Source organism: Pelophylax lessonae, assembly GCF_965119305.1.
Source record: "Pelophylax lessonae genome assembly, chromosome: 2".
In the NCBI taxonomy this organism is placed as follows: Eukaryota; Metazoa; Chordata; class Amphibia; order Anura; family Ranidae; genus Pelophylax; species Pelophylax lessonae.
This window is the reverse complement of record NC_138769.1, coordinates 477802298-477818030: the sequence shown is the minus strand read 5'-3', so window position 1 is coordinate 477818030 and position 15733 is coordinate 477802298.

The window sequence follows — 15733 nt, the reverse complement described above, 5'->3', positions numbered from 1 at the left end:
AGTCTGAGCCCCAATTCATGCAGAAATATCTTCTCCTTTTTGATGACTCTGTTAGCATGGTTTCCCAGGGCCATCAACCTAGCCCTGTCCCAGAAGTGGAAGAGATTGAGTGCACCAATGCCCAACCACTTATGTTTCCAGATGAGTACATGGGAGGACCATCGCAGCACGTCTCGGATCATGACGAAACACAGGTGCCAACTGCCACGGAATTCCGAATTGTGGACACCGACAAGGCTTGCAGGGGTGAAGACTGGGTGGAAGACGATGTGGAGGACGATGAGGTCCTTGCCCCCACATGGAATGAACGTCATGCAGGTGACCTGAGTAGTTTGGAGGAAGAGACGGTGGTCGCACAGAGCCACCAGCACAGCAGAAGAGGGAGCAGGTTGCAAAAGCGGAGCGGCCGTGCCCTAGACACTACGCCTGCTACTGTCCAACACAGCAAGGGACCGAGCACACCAAAGCCAGCTCACAGGAGTTCCCTAGCATGGCAGTTCTTCAGACAATGTGATAATGACAGGACATGAGTGGTTTGCACACTGTGCAATCAGAGCCTGAAGCGAGGCATTAAACTTTCTCAACCTGAGCACAACCTGCATGACCAGGCATCTAAGTGCAAAGCACAAGCTGCAGTGGAGTGCACAACTCAAAAACCAAGAAAGGTCTCTGGCTCCTCCTGCTTCCTCTTCTGCTGCTGCAGTCTCAGCCTCTTCATCCACCTCTGTAGTGACAGTGGAACCTGCCACCCCACAAACAGAGGATCCACCAGCAACACCACCACCTGGGTCACCAACAACCATCTCCACAATGTCCCATGGAAGCGTTCAGCTTTCTATCTCCCCAACACTGGAGTGGAAGAGGAAGTACCCCCCTACCCACCCGCGATCCCTGGCCCTGAATGCCAGCATTTCAAAATTCCGGGCCTTTGAAATGCTGTCATTCCGGCTGGTGGAGATGCAGAGTTTTAAGAGCCTTATGGCGGTGGCTGTCCCACAGTACATCATGGCCAGCCGCCACTACTTTTCCAGGCAAGCCATCCCTTCCCTGCACAACCAAGTGGGTGAAAAAATCAGGTGCGCACTGCGCAATGCCATCTGTGGCAAGGTCCACCTAACTACGGATACGTGGACCAGTAAGCACAGTCAGGGACATTATATCTCCCTAACAGCACACTGGGTAAATGCAGTAGCAGCTGGGCCTGAGGCAGATAGCATTTTGGCGCATGTCCTTCCACCACCGAGGATTGCAGGGTGCTTCAGTTTGCCTCCTGTTCCTAACTCCTCCTACTCCGCTTCCTCATCCTCTACCGCCTCCTCTTCCGCTCAACGTAACACCTTCACCACCAACTTCAGCACAGCCAGGGGTAAACGACAGCAGGCAGTTTTAAAACTTGCCTGTTTGGGTGAAAAACCACACACAGTGCAGGAGTTGTGGAGGGGCATTGAACTGCAGACCGGTGAGTGGTTGCTGCCAGTGAGCCTCAAGCCCGGCCTGGTGGTGTGTGATAACGGGCGAAATCTCATAGCAGCTCTGCAGAGGTACCTTAGAAATTACCCCGATATGTCAGAATTGCTGCACAAAGTGCGGGCTGTCTGTGCGCACTTTCGGCGTTCTTACCCTGCTGCTGCTCGCCTGTCAGCGCTGCAGCGTAACTTCGGCCTTCCCGCTCACCGCCTCATATGTGACGTGCCCACAAGGTGGAACTCCACCTTGCACATGCTGGCCAGACTGTGCGAGCAGCATTAGGCCATAGTGGAGTTTCAGCTGCAGCACGCACGCGTGAGTCACTCTGCGGAACAGCACTACTTCACCACCAATAACTGGGCCACCATGCGAGACCTGTGTGCCTTGTTGTGCTGTTTCGAGTACTCCACCAACATGGCCAGTGCCGATAACTCCATTCTCAGCTTAACTATCTCACTTCTATGCCTTCTTGAAAAAACACTTGGGGTGATGATGGAAGAGGATGTGGCACAGGATGAGGAGGAGGATGAAGAGGTAACATTTCCAAGGCTTTCAGGGTTGTCATTCACAAGTGGCTCCGAGGGTGGGTTCCTGCACACACAAACACCAGGGACACAATTGTCCAGCAGGGGCACAGTTCTGGAGGATGATGAGGATGAGGAGGAGATGGAGGAGGATATGGAGCCATGTTCACAGCAGGGTGTCACCCAGGCCAGCTCATGGCCATCACTGGTGCTTGGCTGGGGGGGGGGATACGGAGGACACAGAGGATACACCTCCCACAGAGGACAGCTTTTCGTTGCCTCTGGGCAGCCTGGCACACATGAGCGATTACATGCTGCAGTGTCTCCGCAACGACTGCCGAGTTTCCCACATAGTAACTTGTGCTGATTACTGGGTGGGCACCCTGCTGGATCCCCGTTACAAGGACAATGTACCGTCCTTAATTCCCTCACTGGAGCGTGATCGGAAGATGCGTGAGTACAAGCGCACGCTGGTAGACGCGATGCTGCTGGCATTCCCACCTGACAGGGGGGCACAGTGGAAGCATAAGGCCAAGGCAGGGGAGGAGGAGGAAGAGGTCGTCAACACTGCCAGGGCACCGCCAGCACCTCAGAAGGCAGGGTTAGCATGGCCGAAATGTGGAAAAGCTTTGTCAGCACGCCACAACAAGCAGCTGTACCAGCAGCTGATATGGAACGTCTTAGCAGGAGGCAGCATTTCACTAACATGGTGGAGCAGTATGTGTGCACACACCTAGACGTACTGAATGACGGGTCTGCCCCCTTCAACTTCTGGGTCTCCAAGTTGGGCACATGGCCTGAGCTTGTCCTTTACGCCTTGGAGGTGCTGGCCTGCCCTGCAGCCAGTGTATTATCTGAACGTGTATTGAGCACGGCTGGGGGCGTTATCACAGACAAACGCAGCCGCCTGTCCAGAGCCAATGTGGACAAGCTCACGTTCATTAAAATGAACCAGGCATGGATCCCACAGGACTTGTCCGTACCTTGTGCAGAATAGACACGTATACCGGCCTTACCCATCCATTGCTGGATTTGATCTTTCTTATTCTTTTGGGGTGTACCCGAATTTAAAATATTTTTTTATTAAGAACCAAAACCAGCATTGGCTACCTCATCCTCCTCCTCCACTGCCACCGCCGCTTCCACCTACACCGCCATATCCACTGCCATATCCTCCGCCACCTCAACCCCCTACTCCATATGGGCCTCGTCCTCCTCCTACATCATTCAAGATGATTATTTTTTATTTTTCTGTTTTTTATGTTATTTTAAGTTATTTTTCTATCCACATTTGTTTGCAGAGCACTTGCCATGCTCTTAATATGATTTTGCTGCCATTTGCAGCCCTCCAGTCCTTTCCATGTTTGTTTTAGAGGCATTTTAGTGCTCAAAAGTTCGGGTCTCCATTGACTTCAATGGGGTTCGGGATTGGGACAAAGTTCGGGTTAAGTCCGGGTCATGAACCCGGACTTTTTTTCCAAGTTCGGTCGAACCCGCCGAACCCGAACATCCAGGTGTTCGCTCAACTCTATGGATGACGTAACAATCTTCACCTCTGTCAATCAGAGGAAGCCTTGTATTTATTTAGAAAATTCAAAGCGTCCTGTAAATAACTAAGCAGCAGTCAACCTGACTCAATTTTGTTCTCGGAACAGGACAGGAAGTCCCAAATTCACTGCTGGAACACAGTATTGTATACTGTATGTAGCTAATGCTACATATAGTTTATACAGCTCTCACAGAGGGCACATTTGTTACTGATAGCTATTGTTAATTTGGACCAATACTGTAGTTTAAGGATTAGGAAGAGTAATAGCTGTTAGAGCCATAGTAAGTAAGAGCCATGGAGACAGAATGGAATGGAGGATGGATCAGTGTCAGAGAAGAAGATAAGTGTGGCTGAGGAAGAGTGAGGCAGAGCGGGAACTGGTTATTAAAATGGGTAGAGGAAGATAGTGTGTGGCTGAGGTATAAAGACATAAATCACGGAGGGGTCATATGTGAACTTTTATCTCTTCCTCGTGATTCTTCTCCCCCTTTCTAGGTGTGTGAAGGCATTGTGCCTGGAGTTCAGCTTTAAGTTTACTACCTTGGCCTGTCTCACCTCTTTTACCAATGAATTCAGATTATCCAGTATGTTCTGCAGAAAACAATTCTCTTTCACCACAGAATAGCAGTGTATAGGAACTAATTTTCCTAGAAGGTCCCTGTGTTATTTCAGTTTCTTTGAACCTCCTTCTGAAACATGTTAAGAACCTTCAAGAAGATATGGAAACATAAAATTGGGAAGACATCAACAAAACATAAAATCCAAAACTTGTATGAAAAAATTGATCCCTATCCACCTAGTACACCATCAGTTCATTAAAGGTTCTGTCTCAAAGTGTCATAGATTAGTGACACCTTTGCAGTCTGGAAAGGAGAGCACCTAAGAAAGTACATGCAATCCTCACTGAAACTATTTTTTTTTTACAAATACTTCTTCCACAACTGTAGAATTGTCACATCTTTTGTAAAATCTAAAGAAAAAAACAAACAAGAACATGGACATTTAACCACTATCACTACCTGGGCCATCTTTATTTTTTTTGTACACATGGTAAAATGCACATTTTTAACTCTAAATATTATTATCTGAAAGCAGAGACAGTGTAGAAAACAAATGGTGGCAGTTTGTTAAGTTACACAACAGTTGCACTACTGTTCTATATTTTAGTAAAAAAAATACTTTGAAATTAATTTTAGGGCACATAAACACAATATAATACTAATTTTTTATTCAAATATATAAGATGAGGTTTCCTAGAGTAAACATATATCACATATGGCTCAAAATTGTACACTCCTGTGAAACAGTGGCAATGTGTATGTATGTGGGGACAAAAGGTTTTACAATTTTTTAGTTTTTTTACCAAAATGTATTGCTCTCACAATGTGATATTAGGTGGAGGGGATGTCAGGCAGGGGGACAGCAACTTTATGTACATGTAAAACTGATTGGGTGGCTTTACAGCCCTAATAAATCACTTTTCCAACAAAGCTGGTGGCTAGGACTAAAAGGTAAAGAAACTCTAGCAGCCATGAGTCTGTTAACATGCTGGCATGGCTTAAACCAGTTGATAAAAGCTTCAAAGATAAAGGTGAAAAAATGTATTTTAAAATAACTGATATAAACCATTGATGTTGATGTACTGGCTTCTGATATGTCAATATGATAGGTTATCTTTACCAAAAATTAATTCCTGCTTCTGGCAATAATGCCTGTAGCCTCTGGCTGTGCTAAAAAAAAAATCTGCTTTTGAATATGGATTACCCATTCAGCTCAGTGCAGCACAGGTCTCCAATCTTCAAACAGCAACCTCTAGTGGAAAGGGTTATTAACAACCAAGATAGATGCAAATAAAGAGTTGGGCCATGCTGTTGGAATGATATTTATCCATCTGTAAAATGTTTACCTTGTATTTGCATTTTTTCACAGACTGCAGTGACAGGTATAAATATTTATGTGTAGTGAAAGTGCACATACACCTTAATCATTACTAAAATGTTTTACTTGAATGTAAGATAATTGCTCAGAGATTGATTCAAATCATCCTTTTTCTCAACAGACTTTCCTTTACTTTTTCTGAATTGTGTTATTATTGTACTTTGCCAATTGGGGGACAGATAAAATCTATAAATGCTATGGTCATTAGTGATGGACGAACATCGTCCGGGACGGTTCGCAAACGTTAGCCGCAAACTTTTTCAAATGTCCACGAAGCACAAGTTTGCGGCTGGCCCCATTGACTTTAATGGGAGGCGAACTTTAAAAAAGTTTAGGTAATATTTGCAGCCACAAAATACTTACTAGCTGTGCACAAATAGTCCACCCAAATGGACAATGTCATAACAGAAGTATTGCAATTGGAAAAGTTGCCCTAAAAATGTTTTTTTTTTTTACAGCAAAAAAATTTCTTTTTTTTCCTAAATCAGCCAGAACTGACAGCAGCCAGTAAATACATGTCAAATACATATAGGGTCCATTCACACATCTGTAAAATGGGTCCGCATCCATTCCACAATTTGACGAAACGCTTACAGACCCATTGATTTTCAATTCCAGTCCAGTGAAAATTCCAGTGAAAAATTAGGCATTCACAGGATAAAGAAGTACGTTTCGGCCATTCCAGGCCCCAAAAATTAGCGCACATGTGTTTACCTGACAGCTAAGAATGTTGTAATCTGTGGCTGAAGGTACATTAGGCATTCACGGGATACAGAAGTAAGTGTCGGCCAGTATAGGCCCCAAAAATTAGCCCACATGGGTTTACCTGACAGCTAAGAACGTTGTATTCTGTGGCTGAAGGTACATTAGGCATTCACAGGATACAGAAGTAAGTGTCGGCCGTAAAAGGCCCCCAAAATTAGCCCACATGGGTTTACCTGACAGCTAAGAACGTTGTATTCTATGGCTGAAGGTACTGTACATTAGGCATTCACAGGATACAGAAGTGTCGGCCATAAAAGGCCCCAAAAATTAGGCATTCAATGGACATAATAAAACCTTTTATGCCGTTGTATTTACCGAAGACAAGGTCCATAAATTGTTGTGGGTGGATGGTGGTCTGGCGGATATTTGTGGCCTGTCATGAGGAATTTAAATCAAACATGGTCTACTGGTCAACTGGTGTTGAATTCCTCAGAGATCCATGCCTCATTCATTTTTATAAATGTGAAGAAGTCAACACTGTCATGAGCTAGGCGAGTGCGCTTATCGGTCACGACCCCCCCTGCTGCGCTGAACGTCCTTTCGGACAGAACACTGAAAGGGGTGGGGAAGCCAACATTTCCGTTGCAAATTGTGCAAGCTCTGGCCAGAGGTCAAGCCTGCCCACCCAGTAGTCCAGGGGTTCATCACTCCTCAGAGCGTCCACATCAGCCCTTAAACTGATGTAGTCAGACATCTGTCGGTCTAGGCATTCCCTAATGCTGGATCCGGAGTACAGCTGTCGATGGGTTGGCTGAAAGAAGGATCTCATATCTGAAGTGACCAACACATCTTCAAACCGCCCTCTTCTTGCAGGCGCTGTTGGATTGCTACCCGCAACTGTTTCTCTGTGAGTGGAAATTCCTCTGCCAGCGCACGCAAAAGTAGAATGCAGCATTTTTCGCAGCAAGGCCTGGATGTGCTGCATTCTGACCGCCCTCTGTGATAGTGGTAACATTTCCGCCATGTTTTGTTTTTACCGGGGGTCTAAGTACATTGCCACCCAGTACTGGTCCTTGCCCTTTATGCTTTTTATACGGGGGTCTCCCTTAAAACACTAGAGCACGAAGGCCCCCATTCGCACTAAACTGGATGCGGTGTAGTGGCCTGGCTCCAGCTCATCATCCAGGATAATCTCCTCCCCCATCCACGGACAACACCAGGGATCCCAGACAGGTTTAAAGCATTCTCTTCTTGCTCCTCCTCATCCGCCCGGGCACCATCCTCCTCTGACTCCTCTTCAGACTCCTGTTGTTGACATGTCTCAGATGGAGTAGCACCCCCTAGGAATTCATCCAATATTGCAACTTCCTCATCTTCCTGCTCCTGCTCCTCAATGGCTTGATCAATGACATGACGCAATGCACACTCCAGAAAGAAGGCGTAAGATATGATGTCACTGATGGTGACCTGGCCGTGACTGACCAGTTTGGTGGTCTCATCAAATGGCAACAGAAGTCTGAATGCGTCGCCCATGAGCAGCCACTGGCGAGGTGAAAAAAACCCAAGCTCCCCAGAACCTGTCCTGCCACAGAGTTCATACAGGTAGTCGTTAACTGCGCGTTTCTGCTGGAGCAGCCTATCAAGCATATGCAATGTTGAGCTCCATCGTGTCGGGCAGTCACAAATAAGACGCCTGACGAGCAGGTTGTGTCGCCGCTGAATGTCAGCAAAAGGAGCCATGGCTGTGTAAGATCTTCTGAAATGGCCTGAGATTTTCCTGGCCTGCCGCAAGACATCCTGGACCCCAGGGTATTTGGCAACGAATCACTGCACCACCAAGTTCAAGACGTGTGCCATGCATGGCACGTGTGTTATTTTGCCCTGTTTCAGCGTGCTCAGCAGATTGGCACCGTTGTCGCACACCACTTTACCAACTGTCAAATTCAGCGGTGTCAGCCACTGATCTGCAAAGCTGAAAGGAGTGCAGGACCAGTGTGGCTCTTGGCTTCCAGGCACAACAGACGCAGCACAGCATGGCAACATCTCACCTGGCATGTGGAATAGGTTCTGGGGATCTTGGGCGGCGCAGCGGAAGAGACGGTAGCAGCGGAAAAGGAGGAGTCAGCCGAGGAGGAGAGGGAGGATAGAGGAGGAGGAGGAGAAGAAGAGGCAGGCCTGCATGCAATCCGTGGCGGTAAAGCCAAATCAACACGGTTGCCACGGTTTACATGCTTGACGGCCGTCAGAAGGTTCACCCAGTGGGCAGTAAAAGTGATATACCTTCCCTGCCCGTGTTTGCTAGACCATGTGTCTTTGGTCAGATGTATCTTGGCACCGACACTGTGTGCCAGAGATACATTCACTTGCCGCTGAACATGGCCATACTGCTCTGGAATGCCCTTCTGTGAGAAATATTTCCTGCCTGGGACCTTCCATTGTGGTGTTCCAAAGGCCACAAATTTCCGAAAGGCCTCAGAGTCCACCAGTTGATTTGGCAGTAGTTGTCGGGCTATCAGTTCCAACAAGCCAGCAGTCAAACGTTGGGCAAGAGGGTTATCCGGCGTCATCATTTTTTTATGCTCCAACATTTGGGCCACAGAAGCCTGCCTTTTTCCAGAACAACGTGAGGATGGCATGATGGAAGGTGGAGTGGAGGACAATTGTGAGGAGAGAGGGGAGAAGGAGAAGGAGAAGAGGCTAGACAGTGAGAGCCTTGAGTGTGGCTTTGTGGGTTCTGACGGCGTCGCAACCACTGGGCTCGGTGATGGGAGTTCAGGTGCCTTCTTAAGGCAGTCGTCCCTAGGTGAGTGTTGGGCATACCGCGACGTATGCGTTGACTGCAAAGGCTGTAGATGGCAACACTGTTGTCAGCAGCGGACACATTAAAAATATCCCACACTGCAGAGCCATGTGGCGGCGTCCTGGGAGCGCCAGATGTGACTGTACATGGTTGATGGCTTGCTCCTGATACATTTGCAGTCTGCTTTGTCCCTCCTGTGCAATGCAAGTTCTGCCTGCTTCTCCTCCCTATCTGCTGGTCCGTCTCTCCCTCTGAACTCCCCTCCTCTTCCTCTCTTGTGGCCACCCATGTGACGTTCATAGACACGTCATCATCCACGTCACCTTCCCCACCACTAACATTCGAGGTCTCGGAGTAGGCAGCAACAGCAGGGACCAACCTCCTTGGGCTGATCTGGGTATTGTCGTCATACTGCTGAGTGGCGGCTGTTGCTACCTCCTCTTCCTAAACCGATTCAGAACAATGGCTGCGCATCGCAAATGTCTTGTGATGGATCAGAAAATAATTCCAGTGACTCAAGCGGAGGGTATATGGTGGTGGTGTCTTTGGGAGTGCACACAGCAGAGAGTGAAGAGGGTGCATATAGAGAGGATGAGGGGGGTGCAGAAGAGGAAGGCTGAGTGAGCCACTCAACCAAGTCTGGTGCATCCTTTGAGGTAATCGAACGCACCTTCTGAAACTTCACACTTTGGCTCCGGCCTACTGCTCCTGCCCTACCCCTACCACCCCTGTGTAAGGGCCTGCCTCTTCCTCTGCCTGTCATTTTTTCAATTACTCTGTGACAAAAGTCTCTAGAGAAGTGCAGAATATGTGGAACAAAGTATATAACACCCCGCTTCAATCTGTGGTATTGGGGGGCCACTGGTTTATCACACCAGTTCTACAAAAAATTGGCCAGTGAGTTTGTCAGCAAAATAGGCAATATTGTTGCAGGACACAAATACACTTATAAAAGTATACTCAAATAACACCCCACTTTAATATGTTGGATTGGGGGCCACTGGTTTATCACACCAGTTGTACAAAAAAAATGGCCAGTAAGTTTGGCACTGTGTGTAGCACAGTTAACGCAGCAAAAAAGGCAATATTGTTGCAGGACACAAATACACTTATAAAAGTATACTCAGATAACACCCCACTTCAATATGTGGTATTGGGGGGCCACTAGTCTATCACACCAGTTGTACAAAAAGTTGGCCAGTGAGTTTGGCACTGTGTGTAGCAGAGTTAACACAGCAAAAGAGGCAATATTGTTGCAGGACACACATACACTTATAAAAGTATACTCAGATAACACCCCACTTCAATATGTGGTATTGGGGGGCCACTGGTCTATCACACCAGTTGTACAAAAAATTGGCCAGTGAGTTTGGCACTGTGTGTAGCAGAGTTAACGTAGCAAAAGAGGCAATATTGTTGCAGGACACAAATACATTTATAAAAGTATACTCAGATAACACCCCACTTCAATATGTGGTCTTGGGGGGCCACTGGTCTATCACACCAGTTCTTCAAAAAATTGGCCAGTAACTGTTGTCACTACATAGTAACATAGTTAGTGAGGTTGAAAAAAGACATCAGTCCATCCAGTTCAACCTATGATGCGTGTGTGTGTTTGCTTTTAACCGTACATTGTATACCCCTCTATGTTGTGGTCTCTAATGTGCCCATCTAATAGTTTTTTGAAACTATCAATGCACCCTGCTGTTACGATTGCTTGTGGAAGAGAATTCCACATCCTTACCGCTCTTACAGTGAAGAACCCCTTACACACTTTAAGGTTAAACCGCCTTTCCTCTAGTTTTAGTGAGTGGCCACGTATCTTCTTTTATTCCCTTTCTCTGAATAGTTTGTTCCTTATGCTAGGGTCGCCAGTACAGTATTTGTACATTGATATCATATCCCCCCTCAATCGTCTCTTCTCCAGAGAGAATAAGTTCAGTGCTTGTAGTCTTTCCTCATAGCTGATGTCCTCCATTCCCCTAATTATTTTTGTTGCCCTTCTCTGGACTCTTTCCAGTTCCAGCACATCCTTCCTCAGGATCGGTGCCCAGAACTGGACAGCATACTCCAGATGCGGCCGGACCAGGGTCTTGTAGAGCAGGAGAATAATCTCTTTACTTCTGGAGTGAATCCCCTTTTTTATACATCCCAGTATTCTGTTGGCTTTGCTTGCAGCGGCTTGGCATTGCATGCCACTGCCAAGCCTGTTGTCTACCAGTACCCCCAAGTCCTTTTCCATCTTTGACTCACCCAGAGGTTCCCCCCCTAGTGAGTAGCTTGCTTTCTGGTTTCTGGCCCCAAGTGCATTACTTTACATTTTTCAACATTAAACCTCATCTGCCATGTAGTTGCCCACCCCGTTATTTTGTTCAGGTCCGCTTGTAAGGTTTCCACATCCTGCATAGAAGTTATTGGCAAGCCTAGTTTAGTATCATCTGCAAATAGTGAGATTGTGTAGCCAAAAGAGGCCAAATTTTTGCAGGACTAAAATACACTGTTATAAAAGTATACTGTTAAATAACACCCCACTTCAATATGTGGTATTGGGGGGCCATTGGTCTATCACACCAGTTGTACAAAACATTGGCCAATAAGTTTGGCACTGTGTGTAGCAGAGTTAACGCAGCAAAAGAGGCAATATTGTTGCAGGACACAAATACACTTATACAAGTATACTCAGATAACACCCCACTTCAATATGTGGTATTGGGGGGCCACTGGTCTATCACACCAGTTATAATACTTTTTTAAAGTGCTTTTGTCACTGTTTGTAGTATTGCTGCAGAAATGCTCAACACACCAGTCACAATGCTGCACAGTGCACAATACAAATCCACTATAATATGCTTTCTATATTAGAAAGTATATTATAAGTGTATTACACCCCTATATAGTGCACTGCACACCAAAGAATAGTACACCTATACCAAATTCCAGTCCAGGACTTTTTGTGGACCTTAACAGAGCAATTTGTGTCACTGACGATCTGTCCCTGGTGCACACAGCAAAGCTCTCCCTACACTGACAAAAGAGACAGTACACCTATACCAAATACCAGCCCCAAAATGACTTTTGTGGACCTTAACAGAGTGATTTGTGTCACTGACAAACTGTCCCTGGTGCACACAGCCAACCTCTCCCTACATTGACAAAAAGCAGAATGTGAAATGGCCGCCAGGTCAGGTCGATTTATAAGGTAGGGGGTATGTCCATGTGCCAAAATGTTTCAATTGGCTGTCCGGTTCCACCTGATGGCTGTGTCATGGGTCAAAGTTCTCCCCAATGTAAACGAATATGGTCGCCGCAAACAACGCCATATGTTCGCAAAATCAGCGGGCTGCAAATGAGCAAAGTTTGCCGCGAACCGACCGCTGGGCGAACTGCAAGGCCATCCCTAATGGTCATCTGATTTCTTTTTTCTTTTGCTGCTTGTATTTAAGCATAACTTTAATTTTAGTAAAGTTGTCCTTTATAGCCTCACTACACCAACCCCTTCCCTTTCCCATCCCAGTGTACCCAGCAAAGTTAAGTGCTTACTTTTAAGTCACACTCGTTAGAGCATAACTGTGCAGCCTCGCACAGTTCTTAACAGTTTTGATTGGTAACAGTGCAGTTAGGCATCCACATCCGTGCCACAGTCACTTAGTTCATTGCTTCTTCCTGTGGATGAGGCCACAGTAATGGTGAACAGACCTATTCATAGGATTTAATGAGGAAAGCAGTGCAAAATGTATAGACCAACAAATCTCTTAGGTAGGCACATTACCATGTAATGCATTAATGAGTTCTGGGAGTCAACAAATAAACAAGAAATATTCTACTTGCTTGATTTTATCTGAATGACGTATTCCTTCCAACATTGCCACCAGAAATAGGTGATGTAGGATCTCTAATGGGCTCTGTTTGTAGTGGTGGAGCTACAGAGGAAAATATAGGATTTAGTGGATTTAATCATCCTAGATAGTATTGTTACAAAGAAAGCACTAGGTCTTTTCTTGGTCCCCCAATAGTTTGCAGAAACTGGGTTTGTAGCCATTGGGGACCATTAGCCATTGCTTTTGTCAGTCATGGTCTCTCATGGTTCCTCATGTTACTGCATGACATAATGATATAAGATAACTTTTCCCTGTGACCATATTTTACTGAATATCTCCAAGTTAGCAAGAACACATAACAGATAAAACGTAATGATTATACAGTTTATATGACAGTTACAGTATAGAATTATAAACCATATATATCAAAATGATTGCAATAATCTGTACACAAAGCAAGGTTAATGGATGAGTGAGTTTGGGGTGAAGGAACTTGGCTGGCCTGCACAGATTCCTGACCTCAACCCGCAAGAACACCTTTGGAATGAATTAGAGTGGAGACTGCGAGCCAGGCCTTCTCATCCAACATCAGTGCCTGACCTCACAAATGTGCTTCGGAACGAATGGTGAAACATACCCATAGACACACTACTAAACCTTGTGGACAGCCTTCCCAGCAGAGTTGAAGTTGTTATAGCTGCAAAGGGGGGGGCAACTCAATATTGAACCCTACAAACTAAGACTGGGATGCTATTAAAGTTAATGTGCTTGTAAAGGCAAGCGTCCCAATACTTTGACAATATAGTGTGTGTGTATATATATATATATATTCATTTCTATAAAACAAAGCAGGGAAAAAGGTGCTTCTAAGTGCAGTCAAAAAACACTTTAATGATAGGTAAGGGTTAAAAAAAAACTTACAAGATGGAAGTGAAACACAGGCATATCAATGAATCCATAACATCCAGCGGGATGCCTGGGACTAAAGATGGAAGATACGTGAGTGGGTGGTGACATGTTTCGAAGCAAGCCCAGTCACTCCTTCTTCAAACAAAACTCAGCAGCTCATTGAGAGCCTGAGCCAGTTACTGGTCCGGTAATCTGGGAGGATCCCGACATTAAAGTTGGGATCTCTCCAGAGTTTGAACTGGCTGAGTGATGTCAGCCAACAGCAAACTTTAGCCTGCTGTTGGCAGAATACGGTTTACAGGAGTGCAAAACTAAGTGCATTCCTGTAATACGCAGAGGAAGTAGGGCTAAAAGAGCTTTAGCCCTACTTGTCCTTTAGGATGGTACTGGAAAAGATTTTTTACATGGGGAGATAAACTAGGATCCCTCTTGGCTAACTAACTTAACCCTGAAGCTCACCTTCTAGCCATACCCAGATATACAGTAAATATTGTTACTCTAAGGGCTGGTTCACACCACAAAAAACACACTCCAGATCCGTTTTTGATGGATTTCTGCATGCATGTTTTTAACCACTTAAGCCCCAGAAGATTTTACCCCCTTCCTGACCAGGGCCTATTTTGCGATTCGGCACTGCGTGAATTTAACGGACAATTGCGCGGTCATGCGACGCTGTACCTAAATAAATTTGACGTCCTTTTTTTCCCACAAACAGAGCTTTCTTTTGGTGGTATTTGATCACCTGTGCGATTTTTTTATCATGCGCTATAAACAAAAAAATAGCGTCAATTTTGCAAAAATAACAATATTTTTCACATTTTTTTATATGAAATTCCCCAAAAAAATTTAAAAATCAAAATTTTTTAACATTTTGTTTTATACTACATATGTTTGGTAAACAAAAATTGCAAAAAGCGTATTTTGATTGGTTTGCGCAAAAGTTATTGCGTTTACTAACTAAGGGAAAGATTTTTGTCATTTTCGTTGTTTTTTTTTTTTAACGGGTTAGTTAATGGTTTTGGTTAATGGGTTTTTTTGACGTGGTCCAGTGCATGTAGCACAGTGGCTAAGTGGTTATCACTTCTGCCTGGCAACACTAGGGTCATTGGTTTAAATCCCAATCATGGCTCTTCCTTCATGGAGTTTGTATATTCTCTCTGTTCCTCCTTGGGTTTCTATTTACACTCTGAAGACATGTCAGCAGGTTAATTTTCTCCTGTCTATATTGGTCCTAGTGTATGTATGTTTCCGTGTGAGTTATGGATCTTGGATCAAAAGCATGAGGGCAAGAACTGATGTGACTGTACAATATAAATATAGAGTGCTTTATAATTTCTCAGCATAATATAAATACCTATAATGCATAAATCTTACAGTAAAAGAAATACAGTAGGTAGGATCATTAAGATACTTAAATTTGATAAAGTACCTAGCCCTGATGGGTTTTCAAAGGACTAATATAAAAAATGATCAGATCTCATGGCCCCCTATCTTGCTGCTCTAATCAATTATTTGCAAGAGGGTAATTGCCTTCCTACAGAGGAGGATACGTCCTACATCAGTGTTAAAATCAAGTCTGGGAAGACTCTACAGAGGTGGCAAACTATAGACCCATCTCTTGTATTAACTGTGATTTTAAAATTATAATGAAAGCCTTAACACTGTGTGAATGCATTCATTTTTTAAACACTACATTCAATTGACTAGGCCAGGTGCATCTGCAATTGACAGGCATTGGATCAAACCCACAGACCATTGACTTTACTATCACTAATATATTCCAAGTGGGACTCCCCCATACAAAGAAGAGTAATGTTCCTATCACCAGATCTTCAAAAAACATTTGACAGCCTGACATGGGATTTTCTGTTTTAAACACTTGAATTCATGACATTTGGTTTTCTTTTACCCATATTCTCTTAGCCCTCTACAACACTCTTGTTGTTTGTGGTGGCAATGAAGCCCCTCCCAATAGCTATTTACTCCAATACCGACATAAAGAGTAAACTGTTAGTTGTGGCCA